We start from the raw sequence: 20,994 nt of genomic DNA on the forward strand, positions 1-20,994 counted from the left end.
CTAAGAAGTTGGCCGAGAAGAAATACTAACGGCGAGTTGCATTGATTGATCCAAGTTCCTTTTTCTTCTTCTCCTCCTTCTTCCGGCTAAGAGAATGCTGTTCCATTGTTTTATCCGCATCGGATTCGCATCAAGTTATGATTGAGATTTTTGATCAGCTCTCTCCACGACGGAGCGCTCTTTCTTGCTACGCCACGAAACCCCCGACACGACCAGAACTTTACCGTGCATTCACACGTGCCACATCCTCACGGAAGATTCTAGTGGAAGAAAAAGCGAAAACCCTGCTCACGGAGCCCAAGTTCCGCCCCGTGTTATGTTGAGCATAACACACTGTGCTGGAATACCGGGAGTGACGTGCTGCGCATTCAGTAGCAGACGACACTTAGCAGATGACACCGTCAGCGTCTGTTCCTGTCGTCTGCTACGGAATATCTTGTGGCTGTGTCGCAGGATATTTCCCACGGTTAGCAGTGTACGTGAAGACAGACACGACGTTGATCGATCACGTGACACGTGAGCAGCAGAAAGCTATGTCGTTTTTCGCATCTTCCGCTGTAGTATTCTAGGGTATGTCGTTCGTGTGAATACACGGTTAGTGTACTGTCGCCATTTCCGCATCTTGCGAGGCAAAACAACAGAGAGCGATGAACCGATTCGCAGAGTTCGCCGGATGTACGGAACGAGTTCTGCCCAGCTCTTAGCTGGAGGGCGATTTTTTTTTTTCGCTGTTGAATTTGAACTGAGTTCCTCCATGTCAAATTTTGTTACCCTGTAGTGCTTGCTCCACGTCGCCCAGTGGAATTCGCCGTGGAAGCCATGGCTGTCTTCCACGCGTACTACATGACGTCCTCCCTCCATGTCTACCCCACGCCACTGCCAACTGCTTGGCACGAAAGACAGAAGCCGTGGTATCCCTGCTCCTTCGTCACATTTTCCCTATACACTCTCATTCAGGCCCTTTAAAGCCAGCGCCGACAAACAGACCGCCAAGCCTTGACAGCACTCTTACCTTCCCCTTTTCTTCCTCTCAACGACACTCAGCTGTCCCCTTTGTTTCGGGCTGACAACAGGAAATAAAACCATTTCTTGTTCATATTTTTGACGTTGTTTCGAACGTATCATATCTCTGCACATAAATGCACATTTCCCCCAACTTTCGAGAGGAAAATTGAAAGATGCGCCTCTGTACCGTAATTATCGCGCCTAAACATCCAAAGGAACGAGAAATTACGTCAATAAGGAGTGCCGTCCTACTGTTCTTCCAATACATAGCCTAACCCAACCTAACCTAAGCATCCTTCTCGTAGCTGACTGGCAACCACATTCGCCCCTTCCAAAATCTCCAACAGTGGGGATTATCCACGCGCCGCCGCATCGCTCGCTTTTCTGGGCAACATAAAACAGACAGAAGCGTTGCCGTACCTTTCACCCAATCACATAACAACGAAACCATTTTACGGAAGGGAGGATCCGGTTGCGTCAATGAGAAGGTACTCGGCTCTCTTTCTCGTTGAGTAGGTCTCTAAATGTTTACTGGATATACTTCATGGATAGCCTCTTCTTTATAAGCTATGTACCTCGACTGTACCAAGTTGAGCTATGGTAGCCTGGTCACTTTGAACACGATGGAAAGTAATTGTTCTGACGCTGGAACATACATACAAAGAAAGAAAGAAAGAAACATAACACAATCCGTCGATGTAGCGAGCATACACTCAAAAATGAACTTCACCACATAGCACGCTCCTAGCCAACCATCATCCCGAATGACAACGTTCTCGCCTCCGATTTGTTGAAAACGAGAGGCGGAGCCTATTTTTTGCCATTATGTACGGCACAAAATAGGCTCCGCCTCCCGTTTTCAACAAATCGGAGGCGAGAACGTTGCCATTCGGGATGATGGTTGGCTAGGAGCGTGCTATGTGGTGAAGTTCATTTTTAAGAGTGCAGGAACGAGGATAACACAACAAAACATAACACAAGCCTCAAGTTGCCTGAGAACATGAACGGTTGAAATATGTATGAAACAGGCTTTTTATTTTTTTTTCGATGACTGCCATATTTCAACTGGTCACTTTGCTTTCTCTTCCTATATGAATCATCATCATCCATTCATCTACACTCTTAAAAATGAACTTCACCGCATAGCACGCTCCTAGCCAACCATAATCTCGAATGATACCGTTATCTGCCCTGATTTGTTGAAAACGGGAGGCGTACGCCTTTTTTGTGACACTTATGCGGTTCATAATTGTCACAAAAAAGGCGTACGCCTCCCGTTTTCAACAAATCAGGTCAGATAACGATATCATTCGAGATTATGGTTGGCTAGCATCGTGCTATGCGGTGAAGTTCATTTCTAAGAGTGTATGTTGTTGTTGTCTCCCTATATGAATTATCAGTCATCGACTTTCCAGCTTCAATTTGCTCACATCGCTTTTTGTCTCCTACCCTGCCGTCCAACTCAACAACCTGCCACAACTCAAGTCCACTTTACAACGCAAAAGAATCTCCCATGTGGCGTATTACGTACGTGCATCTCACGATAAGAACGCAACCACCGTTACCCGCGTCATTCAAACTGGCCAAATCTATACACACGCACACCAATAGGGGAAGCCACTTCGCATGCAGTCCTCGTAACTTCCATCCGAGTTGACGTGGTATCTCGCCGTGCTTTCGGTACGTGCTTTGAATCGAGCGCACTACCTATCTTCATTCTGCGCTACAAAAGAGTGTGCCTTTTGTCTTCTTTTAAAGATTGTACGCGATAGCTTGTCGTTTGACTGCCAAATCTTTCTCCTTTATGGGTTATCAATTGAAGCACGCAAATGCAGTCGAGGGCGACACGGTAGCCTGATTGGCGTGACGCTTTCCCTGGTGCTCCATAATGCGAAGACGATTTAGGGAATTGCGTGTTGCCCTTTTTCTTTCGAGAAGGAGGACTGTCAGTGATTTGCATCTTTCGAGCGTCGTATCATAATTTTGTTGCTCGCTCGCTCGCTCGCTCGTCTATGACAGAAAATGTATTCCAGCCTGGAAGTTCAGTCAGAGGAAAATATATACAGAAATATGTTTATCGTTGTACTTGTACTGTAGCGGGTTGTTCTTCCCTGATAGTTATGGGCAGATGAAGTATGTACACTGTAAACTTTTTCACACCTTTAAAGGTGTGCGCTATGAACATTCAACTAGGTTTCGTAACATTGCATCTCCAGGATGATATTTTGCAAAATTTGGAAGGCATTCCTAAAGATCAAGTGCCAGTGCAAATCTTGCTTTCATTATGTCTTGGATATCGTAGGTACGAGCTAATGCATATATGCATCGCTATCGATAATCGAGCACGCGCAAGTGTCTACAATACTGTTGAACAATGTTGAGATGTTGCAAGACTGAATTTTTGGAGGACAGACAACACTCGAGTAAAGAAAATTTGTGCGAAACCGTGCTCCATTATGGTGTTACGAAAATTACACCTAAAAAGGCGTGCGCCATGCACGTTATTACACCTTTAAAGGTGTGAAAAGATTTAGAGTGTAGCATGTACACACGATGCTTAGTAGGGGCTGTCGGAAACGTTAAGGAAAAAGTTCGTTGCCGTTGTTATCGTTTAGATGCTTTATTTTGGTTCTGTGCTGCGGCCCTCTACTTTGGCAACTTGTAGCGCTTATACATCAGTGAAATGTATCCATTATCTATATTATCATGTAGCCTCAATATTAACGTCTCTGTTAGCAGAATTACCAGCGTGTACCGCCATTACCAATGTTAGCAGCATGTACAATCTACATTAACTCAATTAGCAACGAGTAGCGTCTATGCATTAGAACTATTGGTAACTCGCAACATTCGCATTAACTGCATTAGCTCCTCTTACCTCAGAGCTTTTGCCCTGAATGCGGAAGCGTGAGACCGATTTCATCATCGTCCTCGTCATCATCCCCATCGTCATTACAATAAAGCTTGTGTTTTCGAACCCCCGACAGGAGATGTGATCTTCACAGCACTACATCACCGGTTGGCCGACCGGATGAACTATTATCCCCATCAGTTATCTCATATCTCATATCTCATTTGCGTGTGTGTGTGTGCCAGTGTGTATGCCTCATCTTTTTAATCGTCATCGCACTCATATATTAACCCACATGCACTGAGGTATGGTACCGCAAATTGTTGCGGTGAATCACCTCATCCCATCGTCATTCATGCAGTAGTAGTTGTTTTTGTTGTTACATTAGCAGCGCATCTTCAGTAGCAACGTCTACATCAGCAGCATAAATTGTGTGCATTGTCTGTATTAGGAAGAGGTAGCGTCTGGATTAGAACCATAGCCGGACATTTAGATTAGCGTCTACACTCTTAAAAATGAACTTCACCGCATAGCACACTCCTAGCCAACCATTATCTCGAATGATATCGTTATCTGCCCTGATTTGTTGAAATCACGGGGCGTACGCCTTTTCTGTGACAATTATGAACAGCATAAGTGTCACAGAAATGGCGTACGCCCCCCGTTTTCAACAAATCAGGGCAGATAACGATATCATTCGAGATAATGGTTGGCTAGGAGCGTGCTATGAGGTGAAGTTCATTTTTAAGAGTGTACGCGTACATACATAAACACGTAACAACAACAAATACACTGACGATGATGAATACGTATACGCGTAAACGCGTAATTTCACTGCCGTTGCAGTATGACTGATCCACGAAACCAGAAAATAGCGGTAAACGCTTAGCTTAAACGAACGAGAAACACGACCATTTAACGGCGTTAAAAACAAGCTGTTATTCCATTGCGCCGTTGCCTCGCATAAATGCCGCTTATCCTGCACAGGCAGCGTCATCCCTTAGAGGGGGTAAATATTCCCCAGAGAGACCTTGCCCTAGGCGACCTATATTCCGTTGCACTCACTAGAGCCAGACGACCGGTCTGCTTGGCTTTCCCATGAACTGCAGTGTGGTGAGAGAAGCTTAGTGGGTACAACAAAAAATACCTACGCCAAAACGCAGGCCCGGGGTGTCCTGCGGGAAAACGAACAAAACGGCGTCTGCGCAGTCCCCACATAAAAGTAAGGATGGAACAAGAAAAGTTGAAACACTCTGAAAGCGAGATTGCGAATCGAGCGCGTGGAACTGCGCGGGGGCTTATTGAGAGTGACGTGATAGCCACTGTCTTACTTGCAAGCTTGTAAGGGAGAAGAGAGATTTCTCTTTTCCTTTCTTCTTTTTTTTTTTTTTTTTTTTGTGCCGTAAAGTGTTCAAAACTCAGATATTCGACAAGGAATGTTTCGTGGCGCCTGTGTGCGTTTAGCGGCATAAATTTCCATATTTACCACGCTCGCATTAATTTTTGCACGGTCACGGTCTTTGCAGGTTGAAACACCGAGAGAAAGAATTCGAGTCGCGTTTATAATAAGGACTTCACGGTTATTTATGCTCAGGAGAACATCTCGTTGAATGCGTGTCGCCCGCATGAAGTAACTTCGCCAAATAATTAAATAATACCGTCAGCGGTGCCGTACGGTATAGCCACATCTGCTTGTCGGCTTCCGCGCGATGTTAATAGACTTGCGGAGCGAACCTCCAAAGGATACTCGTCTGCTCTAGCCAGTGTTGGCAGATCTTTTGTGTACTGGGCTTCCTTTATAGGCTCGCACAACTCGCGTGCTGTCAGTGAAAGAATACGGGAATTAATCAAATGAATGGAGGAAACACAGGAGAGATCCTTAAAATCAATCAATCAATCAATCAGGAGAGATCCAATCCCGCTAAGCAGCGAGATATGCTCTATATATGTAGTGTGGTACGCTAGAGATTGTTCCGTCGTATCGTCTTACGTACACTCTTAAAAATGAACTTCACCGCATAGCACGCTCCTAGCCAACCATCATCTTGAACGATATCGTTATCTGCCCTGATTTGTTGAAAATGGGGGCGTACGCCTTTTTTGTGACACTTATGCTGTTCATAATTGTCACAAAAAAGGCGTACGCCCCCCGTTTTCAACAAATCAGGGCAGATAACGATATCACTCGAGATGATGGCTGGCTAGGAGCATGCTATGCGGTGAAGTTCATTTTTAAGAGTGTACGCATTGTTAGTTCACAACTTCTGTAAACAACAACAACACACACACACAAAAAAAAGACACAAAACAAGAAAAATTTGTCAAGTTGGTTCATAAAACAAGCAAGACGTTGTTCTGAATGACTCGCGATTTGAATGCACTCATCATACTCGCCGAATCTTGCCCCATCGGACTACTTTTTGTTCCCAAACCTGAGATTCTTGGACGACTCTGAGGTGATAGGAGCAGCCAAAGCATATTTCGGAGAGCAGATCGTCGGGTTTCGTTTTCAAGGGTTAAAGATGCTTTTCAGCATTTTCAGCACCCCCTTCGTACATTTTTGTAATATCATCTGTCGCTGTGTATGTTTAATAGAAAGAAAAGAGGAAATGTCAACCAGACTGATGCCGGCTTGCTATTCCACAAAAAAAGATAAAAGAAACTGAAAAAAAAAACATTAATTAAAAAAGAAGGAAAGAAAGAGAAGCAGTCACTGCAGCACAGTCACGACATGGCGCGAGAAAGTCCGGTCGGAGGGCGGACGCAAGGCCCGAATCTTGCGGGAAGCGGAGCAGAGCCGTGGTGACGGCCCTGCTCCCTTCAGTAGGCAGAGGGACCGGACCAAGGACGGTAGCCATGGACATCGTGCTACACCCAAGCTGCATACCCCTGTCACACGGGCATTTTCGATCCTGCTCGACCGAACCTGCTTGAACCCAATGCAGATCGGATGGTGCTACACGGCCGCTTCCAAGCAGGATCGAACTTTGATCCTGCTTGACTCAAGACAGTTCCCATAACAGGATTGAGAATTTCAAGACGGCTCGACGGCCGCCATTTCCATCCTCGACCCCGGTGAACTGTCATAACTTAAGACGGACATGCGCGCGAAGCTACAAATGATGCTTACATCGGTATACGATAAATTACCACTAATATCGCTGTTATATAGGAAACGCGAAATTAATGAGTTCCGTTTATTCATTTGCACAGGTCAACCATTCAATGCGCATTGAAAGTGGCCGTGTAGCAGCGTCAAAACTCGAGCGTGCTCGGGAAGTTCGATGCAGATCGGATTCGAGAAGGATCGAAATGCCCGTGTGACAGGGGTATTAAGACGACGACGACGGTGGGCTTGCCGTTGGGTAAGGTGCTGCTGGCAGTGCAGAAGATAATGAGGAATATCGGCCACCTCGCCACAGCTGGAACATAAGGGGGAGCTGGACTGGCCCATTCTGTAGCAGCAACGGATTGCGGGCAACGTTGAGACGGAGGCGGTGCAGAAGTTATTCCTCGTGGCGACTGCAGCGACACACAATGGAGAAGGCAACCGAGGGGTCGATGGACTCCATATGACTGTTGCATGAGGCAGCCTCGGATCTGGACGCTTGGGCACGGGCGGCGCACCGGCGACGAATAGATAGACGGCAAGCCGAAACTGTAAGGGGCAGACGTGCAGTGGCGGGTGCGGCAGCTGCGGCAGCGCGTGTGTTAACGGTCAGGCCCACGTGGCCGGGTACCCATTGGAGAGACAAAACATGACCATTGGCGCTGAGCCTATTGTACGTCTGTATGATCAGGCTGGGTATAGGCTGTGTGTGATTGGGCCGTGCTGACATCAAGAGGAGGAGGGATGCCTCGCTGTCGGTGAGAACGACCCATTTCCCAGGTGGCAAGTCAGCAATGTATTCCAGGGCGGTCAGGATGCTGAAGAGTTCAGCCTCGCCCTTACAAAAAAATCTATTGGCACCCTATAGAATCTATATATATATATAATTCAACAAGAAGTCAGTAGGAAGTATATATGCTTTGTATGAGCTTTCTATAGAAAGTCTACTCAGAATTGGCCACCGAGTTCTTATTGACTCTCTACCGTTAAAAATCTATTGACAATGGTCAATAGACTCTCTATTGGCAATTGTGTGTATGATGTCTATTGACAATGGTCTATAGGACATCATTGTCGTAGAAGAAATGCATAATGACACATTTTGGTCAGCTTATCTGTTTATTTATTTACATTCTCTGACGAGCAGGCTCGACAGGCTGTTCTTCACCTTGCTGTCGTCATGAAGGTTGAAGGTGGCCATCGATCGGTGGACGACATGGGGTAGGGCAGTTTGTAGGCCTGCTCGTGGTCTGTATCGGTGACGTAAAAGGCTGCGCACGATGCGTCAGGCCTTATACGGAGGCATCGGTGAAGAGTTGTCGGCACTGGGGATGAGTAGAAGTGAGTTGGGCCGAGGCGAGTTGTTGGAAACATTTGCCGTGACGTCACACGGCTGCCCCTATTCAGCTAGCACTTTTCTTTGGGCGCTTTCTCTCATTGCTTTCTATGCCCAAAGGCAGTAAGTCCCAGATGGCAATGTGACGTTGCTTTCCCACCGCGTATAGCGCCCTTTCGCTGTTCCGCGGTTATGTGTTAAACGCAGGCGCGAGACTGCCGCAGAGAACAGCGCCCCAGCCACTGTTGAACCTTCCACTATTTTAATATTAATTGCTTCCCGTATTGTTGCGTTCTGTGTATGGCCATCATCATTTGTAAAGAACGCGAGAATACAGGAAGCGATTAATATTATCATCGTTGAAGGTTCAACAGTAGCTGCGAACGCAAAACGCTCGCGTAATTAATGGTCATCGACGAAAGCATGAATCGATAAAGCCGAAGAAAAGAAAAGTCCAGGAGGGAGGGGAGTAAAAAAAAAAAAAAAAGAAAGGAAGGGAAAGACACCCACCCCAAAACGCAAGACACATCGGCCCCGGAACGTTCCTTGATCAGCGGCTCGAGAAAATATTCAGAGGGTTCCCTTGTCTCTGCATTATTAATGGGGGAGCAACAGATATACTTCCTTTTCTTGCCGTTCTGCTCCATCAGTAACAGGAGGGGAAAATGTGCGCGAAAATGTACGAAATCTGTAACGTTGTTACGTATGCAGGACGATAGGTGGCGCATGGAACGGGATAGTGATGGTGTTGGCTATATGGCTTCACGTGTATGGGCGACGACTGTATTTGATAACTTTTTTGAAGACTATCTGCTTTCTTCTTTTTGTTTGTTTGTTTGTGTGTGTGTGTGTGTGTGTGTGTGTGTGTGGATGAATGGGATTTGTACATCAGGGGATATGCCCGTGAAAAAATGCGATTTCAGTCCGTATGAGATGGGATGCGCTCCGGTGAGATTCAAATCTTTTCCGACGCTATTTTTCGTTGGTGCGGTTGAGATGGTGGTTCGGTGTCGCGAATGGATGCTACTTGATCAATCATGTATAATGTAGCGTCTGCTATACGTGAACACACACACACATCAATATTACTGGCGTGCTTGATGCGAAGGTGTGTGAAGCATAAACTTATTTACTGTCGCTGTAAAAACAATCAAAAGAGGACGCTAAAGTTTTCTAAAAATTTAATATGTACAAGCTTTCGCGTGGCGGACCACGCTTCAAGCAAGTGAGTTTGAGTTTGAATGTAAAAAAAAGAGAAAGAAATTGAATTCGTCACCTGACGAATTCTGCTACTCCCCGAAAGAACCCCTAAGTGGATGATCCCAACAGGAAGGAAAAATTAGAATGAAACGATAAAAGGATCACCCTTCCCGGTTACCGAACTGTATGTGCACATGCGTAGCTGCATCCGTAAGAAATGAAAGGAATTGCTTTAAAGAAAAAAAAAAGCTTGCCTTGGGAGCAGCCTAATCAAATGCATACCTGGGTAGTAACTTCATTACTGTAATGAAATTGCAGTAATGAATTACTTTTTCTGCTAATTTGTCATGTAATGCATTACTTTTGACATTATGTAATTTGTAATGTAATTTAATTACATTTTGGCAGTAATTTTAATAACATTACTCATTACTTTTTACAAAAGAATCGAGTGTGTGTTCTGTGTTGGCACTCGGCAGAAAGAGAGTTGCCGACTGGCGAGTTAAAGGAATTCCAACGCCCTCTATGAACGGTGACACACGCTATCGGCACAGAATAAAATATGTCTCGTTTTTACAACGTAGTGTTGTCTGACAATGAACTTCCACGTCCTCAATATCGTTACGATTAAACTCGCAGTAATGACTTTGTAATGTCATTACTTTTTTGTAGTGGTTGGAACGTAATTTCATTACATTTCAATTGCAATAATGAGTAATGTAATTTAATTAAATTCTAACTGGACTAATGAGTAATCTAATGTAATTACATTTTAGAAGTAATTTACCCAGGTACGATCAAATAGTCTAACGGGTGTAAATACAATATAAATATACAGGTGTAAATAAAATTCGAGGCTTAAGGCGGAATCATGCGTTAACGTTCGCTTCCGGTGACACTTGGATGCACTGTGGCAAAATTGTTTTCTTCGCTTTGCTCTCCTCGCGCGCTTTAAGGAAGTTAGGTAATCGGCGCGAGCGTGCAGAACACGCTAGCAAACGACAAAGTCATTACTTTCATTCTCAGAGATCTGGAAAACTGCAGTAAGCTTATCGAATTTGTTGATTGCAATCGACGCTGGGACTGCTACTGTAGGGAATGAAATCATTTTGGCCCAAATATCCGGGGGGGGGGGGGGGCGCCTCGAAAGAAGCGCTTTTGTTGCATCTCCCATAGACTCCCATGCATTGAAAATTTGACAAACTAAAGTTTGTCAATATTTCAATGCAGGACGATCGCGTCAGGCCTTCAAAAATATGTCATTCCCTAGTTAAGCTAGAGAGGAACACGCCTGTACCTGTTCCGTGTTGAAATTTCGCGAGGTTTACGAGAACCCTGCGAACAAAAATCCCCCATTGACTTTCTTAAGAAGCGATCACGAGCGACGTCACTGTGGTTTGCCCACCTGAGGGTTAACGCACACCGAAATCTCGAGACAACGGCACACCCCATTTAACGTCCTTTGCGGAAGATGGCGTCCCCCTTCCACCAAGTTGCCACCGTCCTCGGCCGGGTTCGAACCCGCGAACTCAGGATCAGTAGGCGGACACGCTACCGACTGAGCCACCGAGACCGGCTGGTGTAAATACACCGCATTTTTCAAATCTCTACACATGGAAGGTGTTACACAACCTTAGTAGCAATAGTTTTCATATAGCAATATTGCAGTTTGTTGTTGCAGTGACATTATTAAAAGGTAAAATAGTAATCGGGTCAATAAAATATTCTGGACCAATAAAATGGTCCGGAATGGTGTTATCCCTGTATATTTTACAATTCTTTTACGTCTTGACAGTGCTAGTGACAGCATGCTAGTCTGGCAACATCGTGCCCAGTACATCAAATTTCGTTTACGACAACCGGATTTTTATTATAGGTTTCAACAAAATAGTCCTTCTCTACAATGTTAGATCTGTCCCGTGTTGAAACAGCACTCCATCAACAAAAATTACCGCTCGCTAAGTTGCGGTGATATAAAACCAAGATGTAAACAAAGACTTCCTAGTCAGGGCTATAGCACTGATGAGAACCTTAACTACTTCATAATGACCGAGTAGACGCGACACGTTAATTGTGATTCTAAGGTCACTCTAAAGGTAGCTAGCAGAGAGAATAAAAATGCTAAGAACAGCTAGGACATGCGGCCGGGACTTTCATTAGTAATGATTCACTGTACGGAAAGAAGTTCCAAAAGACGGTCACTGCTGTAATGGTTATATAAACGTCCCCGGGCAATATTTTACGACCTCGTTGATTTACGGCGACAACCCGGTATGATCCCATTAACCGGACAAAGTGGGTTCAAAGCACACTACTAATCCCATCTATTCCTAGCTGTATAGTGGTGCCCTGAAGTCGCCGTCATTGTTGTGGTTCGTCTAGATTCGAGGGACGCTGGCTTTCTTAGGGTTAATGAAGACAGATTAGGTGGCGCGGCTGTATACGAATTAAGATCGATCGGATTAGGCTTAGCGCCGGCGGCTATTGCGTTGCGCGCTAATTACACTACTTGCGAGGGGAAGTTGGCGACACGGCACGTGCCCCTCGGTGGAGATGCAGTTAGCACGGCGTCAATTGGATCAGAGGCTATGACCATTCCTGCGGTAATTGCGCGCCAATGGCACATATTCGTGTCAATGTTGCCAGACTCATGCAGCGATACAAAGTGTTACGAGGTATGTACGTATAGTCCCGACACTGATGTGTCTGTTTGTTGACCTTGTAGGTGCGGTGCGGCGCCGGTGGTGTGGTGACTGAAGGTGATCACGAAGAGGAGGAGGAGGAGGTGACCGAGTAGCAGAGTGTGTGTGTGAGAGAGAGAGAGCCACACAAGTGGGATTTTTGTGGCATGAGGCAAAAGGCCTCCTCCTCTGGGGAGGCCCAATAAGGTCGACACCATATTCCCACGCACTCCCAGCTCCCCGCATGTCCTGCAGGTAAGCTCACCTCTGCTCATGGTTTAGTTGCGTCAGGGAAGGAAGGGAAAAGAATGGGACGTGGGGGATAGGGGAGAAGTTTTAGCTTCCCTGCAAGTACCACGCTATACCCGAAAAAGTCTTTGCACACGCCACTTCGGCGAACAATTTTCACACATGAAACGCACATATGTGGTCATTCCGAAAGTGACTTTCTAACATTCCATCGGTCTATGATGTGACGTCAACGCAAGGTGGGAGAACCAGCCGCTACGTCACATCGTTGGACCGCAGCGGCAGCCTCACTTTTCGGTTGCCACCTCCGATTATTCTTTCCTTTACGATTTCGAGTCTTTGGTTGTCCAGCAGGCTAGCATGTAGGTAGCCGGCGTGCTGCCTGGCTGACTTCCCCCTTTTTTTTCTTTCCTTTTTCTTTTTCTGCCAACCAATCCCCCCCCCCCCCCACCACCACCACCACCACCACCAGATAGGTCGTTGCGCTTAGAAATGGTTGTAGCTAGACCGTACTGTTAAGATGCCACAATTCCTCCAGCACATATTACAAGTTGAGAGAGAGAAAAGAAAAAAAAGAACGTATCCACGTGATATCAGTGTGACTGCGTCAGCGCCTTCCTTTCCTATTGTCCTATAAAATTCCAGCAACCAGTACCCTTCTCGCTGTCACTCTGATGCCGTCTGCAAAGTAAAATAAAGATAAAGTAAAATTTTTAGGATTTCCAAAAATCCCCACCGCGTAGGACGAGGAATTTTAGTAGATCGGAAGCACTTTACGAAACCGACGCGATAAAGGAAGCCGTCAAATCAAGAATCAGCGACGTGATGTCAACCACTTGAAAGGAGTAACGCGATTGGAGTATGATGCTTTCGGAACCGTGACATACTAAAGCTCTTTTCACGTGGTGTTTAGGTCGCCGGGGCTGCGGCCGAGGACAAGGGCAAACTGTGTGCCCCCGTGAGCCCCAAGGCCGGTCGCCGACGCTCTGTCATCGCTGAACTGGTGAATCCAAGTGGTGCTGGAACAGGAGAGAAGTCGCGTACCCGACCGACAACGCCGCTCGAGTCCAACCCCATCTCTCAATACTACGAAGTGGGAAGGCATGTGGCCAGCGCTGGACCGGAACTTGTCTGGAAGGTCTTCGACGCCGTTCGGAAATCGGACAGACGGGTAAGTAGCTCTCTTTACATATGTGACGCTTGCGGAGAAGGGACATCGATGAGCAGCTGATTGGTGCAGGGCAGTCACGTGACCACTATATATGTGCCGTTCATCACGAGACACACGCTTTGGTGGAAAACTGGGCAAAGCGTACTGATGTCAATGTTACGGGTGCGACCCACCAGCCACACTCTTAAAAATGAACTTCACCGCATAGCACTCTCCTAGCCAACCATCATCTCGAATGATATCGTTATCTGCCCTGATTTGTTGAAAACGAGGGGCGTACGCCTTTTTTGTGACAATTATGAACAGCATAAGTGTCACAGAAAAGGCGTACGCCCCCCGTTTTCAACAAATCAGGGCAGATAACGATATCATTCGAGATTACGGTTGGCTAGGAGCGTGCTATGCGGTGAAGTTCATTTTTAAGAGTGCAGGAACGAGAGCAGAAAATTGCTTAGACGCGCCTTGTCGTCCGCAAGGGGGCTCTGAATACGGAGTTCTGTGTGTCAGGGATTCATCGCACGTTACAGGATACTTAGGAGGGCAAAGTTAATCCTGGTCACGGTCCGTCATGATTATGTGGTTATTTCGCAACGTAAAATCCACAATTATTACCATATAAGGAGAAAAAAAAAACACCCAATACATCAGCAAAGTACAAGATCACACACGGCAAACAACCTACCAACGAATAAAGCTTTTAACCAGACTTAACTTAACGAGACTTAAAGCCTCTCTCTTGCCGAGCAAACATCGTAAAGTACTCTCTGAAACAACGTTGAAACTACTTTGTCGCTGGCTTCCACGCAAGATCAACGATGATTCTTCGTAAAGCTCGCAGTCGCCATTGTTGAAGCACGCCGTGTCCTCTACATAAAATTCTCCGGCCACGTTACGGACGAAAGAAAAAAATAATCTACGCATTCCAATAGCATTATTTTTTGGCCCGTCGTCTTTTTCGCCTTTGTGTATGGCCGTAGTGAACCTCACTCAACGAAGAAAAGCTTCTCGAAACTCAACCTATTCATTCCGACTACTGGAGCATAAAGGAACACACAAGGCACAGCTTCGATATAGCACGAAATTTTCTTTAGTGGTATTGTTTATAGTATAAGCGCATATCCTGCGTGAACCAGTTTAGTATGTGCCAACCCGTGCTTTGAGAACTGCCGGAGGCCTTGACGTGGAAGGAAACTGTCGGTGAATTCGATTTCTAAAAAAAGGGGGGGTTTCCAGGCTTTTCTCTCGTTCTACATAGCTCTCGGGGAGGTTCTTTTCTGAGAGTGTCTGAAAAATGTTAAGCGTATTAGTGGTAGGGGTCTTTTCAATATCGTGTCACTTCAGACGCGCACGGTAAATATGCATTACGGTTGTGAAAGAGAACAGTGAGGAAAATTAATTTTTCTCTGCGACACCTCGTTTGTGGCATTAAAAAGGAGCATGGAAGTGACACAATATTTCTTCTCTTTTTTTTTTTGCTGGGACGTCTTCTGCAACTAATAAAATGAGCTCCTGCGAAAGAATGATGAGCGCAGGTAAGCTACACAGTCTAAGAAAAAAAAAGGAGTAAAATGGGAAGTAATTGCAGCTTCTAGTCCCCTAGACCGCAATTACTCCCCATTTTAGTTTCTTAACCCCGGCATTTACTCCCCAGGACTGCAAATTGTCATTGAACTTCGCAAATGGTCTTCCTAGTGCAACAGTCTATGTAAATATGTGCTCTTGGTCAATTTGATGGCATAAGGCTGTATAACTCAGCCAATTTAGCAATTTTCCACCTACACAGAGTAAGAAACAATTAGCGCTTCTTTCTTCACAAATTGTGCCCTATGTATGTCGCAAAATTTTATATCACTCGATATATCACTATTGACGGTTTGATTCGAAGTATTTTCATACATGCAGACGAATTATGTACCTGGGACTCTTAAAACAGAGCGTGAAATACAGTCTCCACTCTATGACATTCATTTACTCCCGTGCATTTACTCCCGAAAGGGACTATTTTTTATGGCAAAGCATTTAGTCCCAAAGAGGAGTAAAATTACTAATTTTTTTTTAGAGTGTGCAGAGCGCGCGCGAGGCTCCGTTCCGCACACCTTTCGGAAACCCTCTTCAGATCCAAAGAGCGCATTGGCGAACCAGAAGACGTCGTGACGTATTACGGGCTCTGGCACGTGACCAGTGACGTCCAACGGCACAGCTCAAGAGCATGTATAAGCGGCGCGTGAGCAGAGAAGAAAAAAAAAACAAAGAAAAAAGGCCCTGAGCAGTTTTTACGTCACGCGGGGCTCGTGTGTCCCGTCCGCGTCTGCTTTTTCCCCGACTGTCTTTTGAAAATTTTATTGCGCAGTGACAATACGCCGCAGGGCGACAATATTTTGCACGGTGACTCCTTGTGGACATCTTCACAGCTGAAGCAGGGTTTCGAGTCACGTTAGATGTCACTTCCGTGCTCCAATTGTGGCAAACATTAAAGCTAATGTTGACGCAGCCGCGGCAGCTGAGGTTGTTGCTGGTTTTGAGTCCCGCGTTGTTCGTTCCTTTTAGTGCTGCAATCCTTCCACCTGCAGCGGACATCGAAAAACAAATGCTTCACGGTCCTCAGACGGTCTTACGGCAAAAGTACAGGTTACATCGAAAAGCAAACCTCAGCTGCATACCGTAAAAAAGTCTGAGTTTGGGCTAAAAAAGAGAATGAACGACGCAGGACTCAAAACCGGAAAATCTATCAAAAGGGCGAAAATCATAACGGCGACCTATCAGGAGGCCGAAAGCCAAAGGACCGAAAAATCATAACGTCGAACTGTCAGAATGTCGAAAGTCAATAGGCCGAAAGTCAGAAGGCCGAAAATGAAAAGGCCAAAGAAACAGAAGACCTAGGGTGAACACCTCAGTGAATGTCCACTGAATGAGATTGTTCTTTTCATAAGATTATGAAAAAGTTTTTTGGTTCTTCTATTAGAAATCAAATAATTTGAATGCATAGCATTTGGTGCTCGGAAATAGACTGGTTAGAGAGAAAAAAAAACAATAATCTACAACATGTTTACTATAAAAAGAAACTGCCTCGTTGGTGAATGCCAGCGAATGACTTGCATCACCCACTGAATGAACTGTAGAGGAGATGGTGTTTCTCTACATTTGGTGACTCCAACGTGATTTGAACAAACAACCTTCTGAATCGCTTGCTCTACAGAATACACGACAAGACAATACGATAAGACAAGATCTGTATGATCTTTTTTTTTCTTTTTTTTTTGCTTCACCTGTAACTTTCTGTATCGTTCCACGTCAAGAACTGTATAATGACCACGCTTGTCCCCTGACATATGTGATTTCTTCCAGAATGGTCATTCACTCAGATGCGCACCCTACATATCGAAAGGCTGAACCATTAGGTGCGGTTTTGAGTCAGAGCTGATGATAGGGAACTGGTTCTAGGAATGGCCTAGGTTGAAGTGGTTGTTGAAAATGGGATGAGAATGAAAAATGTCATCGTATAGCTCATAATTTTTCATTTTAACTTATCTCCCTTGTGTACAATAAACACATACAATAAACACAGTGATTCATATATGCTTCCCTTCGTTTCAGTCTTGGGTACTCTGTGATACCTCCTACCATGATTGTCTGCACAACGATTAGTGAAGGAGCTATCTTTTTCTGTATTTCTTAATTTTCGGTGTCGCTGTTTCTGCATCTTTTTGTTTGTTTGTGTTTGCTTTTGGGAATAGCAAGCCTACATCATGGCTAACATTTCCCTTCTTTTTTTTCTGTCAGCATTAAACATATCCCCTTTTTTTTCCTTATGTGATCGAAAGTACGTTATTAACGCGGTAAAGTTCGGTGAAATAATTTAATTGCTGTATTAATTTACAACAAGTCTATCCTACTTAATTTGTAGAGAATTTTTTTATCGCAGTTGGCATGACAGTTTTCGTATCTTGGGCTCCTTAGTGTTCGGCCTTTCAATAATTCGGTTTTCTGACTTTTCGGCCTTCAGATAGTTCGGTTATTTGAATTTTGGGCCTTTTGAGTTTCGGCCTTCTGATAATTCTGCCTTATGAGTTTGGACCTTATGATTGCCACCCAGAGACAGTGGGAGTTTCTGCGTGATGGGCCAGGGCACATAGAGTGTGTACTGTCATCAATTATATGACCTACCTGGACATCGAGGAACAGAGGCAGGCAACAATCCCATTAATTAATAATCCCGTAAAGGGTGCGCATTGGTTTAAAATCGGTGCTGCCGAATCAAGGCATCACCGAGCGACTGTGATGCTTCTTCACCGCCTTCGCTGCACCAAAGTAACGACGCGTCCAGGGCCGACTTCACAGGGAACTGTGGCGATAGTTGTGGGAAACGTCGAAGGAAAGTCCAGGGAAATACACGCAGCTGGGATTCTAACCCGGGTCATATCCCATTCTCAGCGTGGAAGGCGAAATACTGCCTACTACCCTTGGGTTGGGTTTCGTCACTTTTTGATCGTGGTCTGCATACCTCCTGCCGACCCTGGTTGGGTTTCTTTCCTCACTTTTTGATCGTAGTCTGTAAAGACAGAGACAAATCATACGAGCGTCCTGGGTCGACTTCAGTGGGAACTGCGCCGACACATCTCTAGAGAGTATGTAAGAAAAGCCCAGGGACAGCATCAGACAGCACAGCCGGTATGGGGGCTTGATCCGATCACCTACTACATTCTAAGAAAAAAAAAAGGAGTGCTTTTACTCCTTTTGGGGAGTAATTGCATTGCCACAAAAAAATAGTTCCTTTCGGGAGTAAATGCACGGGAGTAGATGAATGTCACAGAGTGAAGACCGCATTTCACGCGCTGTTGTAAGAGTCCCAGGTACATAACTGGCGCGCACGCATGAAAATACTTTGAAGCAAACCGTCAACGGTGATATATCGAGTGATATTAAATCTTGCGCCATACTAGGGCACAATTTGCGAAGAAATATGCGCTAACTGTTTCTTACTCTGTGTGGCTGGAAAATTGCTACGTTGCCTGAGTTATACAGCCTTATGTCGTTCAAATTGACCAAGGGCACATATTTACGTAGACTGTTGCATCCAGGAGACCATTCGCGAAGTTTGGTGACAGTTTGCAGTCCTGGGGAGTAAATGTCGGGTTAGGGGACTAAAATGGGGAGTAATTGCAGACTAGGGGAGTAGAAGCTGCAATTACTCCCCGTTTTACTCCTCTTTTTCTTAGACTGTATAGTCTTCGCTTTTGTCCAGGAACCCTCACCAACCGGTAGACGGTGTATCCCGCTCTTCCAGGTCACCATTTTATTGCTCCAGGTATCGCAAGCGCTGCATGCGCTCGTCGCATACTCGAGGGGGAAAAAAAGAAACAAAGCACTTCATCGTTTCCCTCGAGGAGCTGCCAGACAGGATTTTCGCGCGGGGTCAAAAAGGGCCGGATATTCAACACTGAAACATCTCTTCGACACCACGCCGTTCAACTTCTTCTCTTCTTGATCCAACGTAGAGTCTCAAAGTAGCAACATATTTTCCTCGCCTCTTTTTCTTGTCTTTCCGCGTAGACCGAACCTTACGAGAGCGACTCCAGGTCGCGTTTTCCTGAGGCTGTCCCCACGGAATACACAAGCCGAGCTCCTTCGAAACGCAACAACCTCGAGATAAGCAGTTATCCCAGGTAACGGTCGTGGCGGCTTCAGCTGCCGTACGCATCCATTATCATAAATCTATTTCACAAAAAAACTGGGTCAACGCTTGCCTCCGATGGGAAGTCACTCTTTGCAGATTCGCAACCTTTGTCTTTTTTCGGTGATTTCTTTTTTATTTTTGTTTCGTGATTCCTGAATTTCGTCGACGTCGTACCCCCTTTCTCTTTTGCGTTCAACAAACTGAATATATTTTCGAGATTTTACGGGCGCATAATTTTGTGACCTGCGTCGAAACAAAGGAATACAATATTCGCGTCTTTCGTGGTGGTTGTTGCCGCTGAGTTCTTTCGTAATTTGCCCTCTCCAGGTGTACCCTACACTCTTAAAAATGAACTTCACCGCATAGCACGCTCCTAGCCAACCATTATCTCGAATGATATCGTTATCTGCCCTGATTTGTTGAAAACAGGGGGCGTACGCCTTTTCTGTGACAATTATGAACAGCATAAGTGTCACAGAAATGGCGTACGCCTCCCGTTTTCAACAAATCAGGGCAGATAACGATATCATTCGAGATAATGGTTGGCTAGGAGCGTGCTATGCGGTGAAGTTCATTTTTAAGAGTGTAGATGTCGGAGTTTGTAACGAAAATTTATTATTTGGAAGGCCTCGCTGTCGTAGTCACGGAATTCTCGAAGGGAGGTCTTCACAAAATTCCTGGGTCATCATCGTAAAGAACCGTTTGGGCTGCGAACGAGAAACGCGCTTAGAAAGATATTATTCATCTTACGTTGCTGAGAAGGTCAGGATTTTCTCATTATCGACCTATCGTCATAAATTGCCAAGTCCGTGTTACGTTCAAAAGACGTAATTGCGTTCGTTAATCAGTTCTCGCTACGAGCTATATATTTCTACCGCTATTTCTGCGTTCTGGCGTCTCGTATCGTTGCTGGCAGCCAAGGTCGTGCTGGAGACTGGGAGGTAGTGGGTTCGAATCCTACCACCGGCTGTGCGGTCTGAGGTTTTCCCTGGGGTTTTCCGAAGACTTTTCAGAAATAATGTCGGTGAGCATTTCCCGCTGAAGTCGGCCCAGGTAGCATACTAATCCTCCATGTCCCCCACTCCTTCCTGCAGTCCTCTCTCCATCTGTCCACGTCTGTACGCCGCTCATAGCCACAGTTGCTTCGCGGCGTTAACATGGAATAAAAAAAATATTGGTAAAAAATATTATTGCTCCTGGTGCGGAGGTATAGGATAGCAACACTGCTTACGTGACGTCCCACTCTGTGGTAATAAACACACCCACATCACTGGACGCGCAAAAAGTACAAAGTACAACAGAGTACAGAGAAATGTCCCGTGTGGTGTGTCACATTTACGGAGCATCAAGGGGGGGGGGGATATGTTTATTAAGAAAAAAAAAGGAAAGGTTAGCCAGGCAAAGAGCCGGCTTGCTATTCCGAAAAAAAAAAGGAAAAAGGGGGAAGGGGAAAACGAAAAAGAAAAGGAAGAAGAAAGAAAAAACAAAAAGGGGAATCAAAAAAGGAAACGGTTGTCTATACTTCGTTCAGACACCAGCAGCGTGGCCGAGTAGATGCAGCACGTGTTCGCTGGTGGAGCTCCAAGACCAACAACAACAACAACAACAACAACAACAAGTTTCATTCATCGACGGAGCTCTTCTTACCGCCATTCCCCTTTTCGTTCCTTTTTTTCTTCCTTTCCTTTTTGCTCTACGTATAGGTGTGCTGGGCTGTA

At 45.4% G+C, this 20,994-nt stretch overlaps 1 long non-coding RNA gene across 2 annotated transcripts in view; it reads left to right on the forward strand.

Annotated features, from left to right (window-relative positions):
• The window catches only part of LOC135398825 (uncharacterized), a 265,742-nt gene extending 253,312 nt beyond the window's left edge, over positions 1–12,430 (forward strand). For both annotated transcript variants that reach the window (XR_010424143.1, XR_010424142.1), the window contains exon 3: positions 12,227–12,430. This is a non-coding gene — a long non-coding RNA (uncharacterized LOC135398825). The remainder of the gene's footprint in view (positions 1–12,226) is intronic.
• The last annotated feature ends 8,564 nt before the right edge of the window (positions 12,431–20,994 follow it).

Source organism: Ornithodoros turicata, chromosome 6 (genome assembly GCF_037126465.1).
Source record: "Ornithodoros turicata isolate Travis chromosome 6, ASM3712646v1, whole genome shotgun sequence".
NCBI lineage: Eukaryota > Metazoa > Arthropoda > Arachnida > Ixodida > Argasidae > Ornithodoros > Ornithodoros turicata.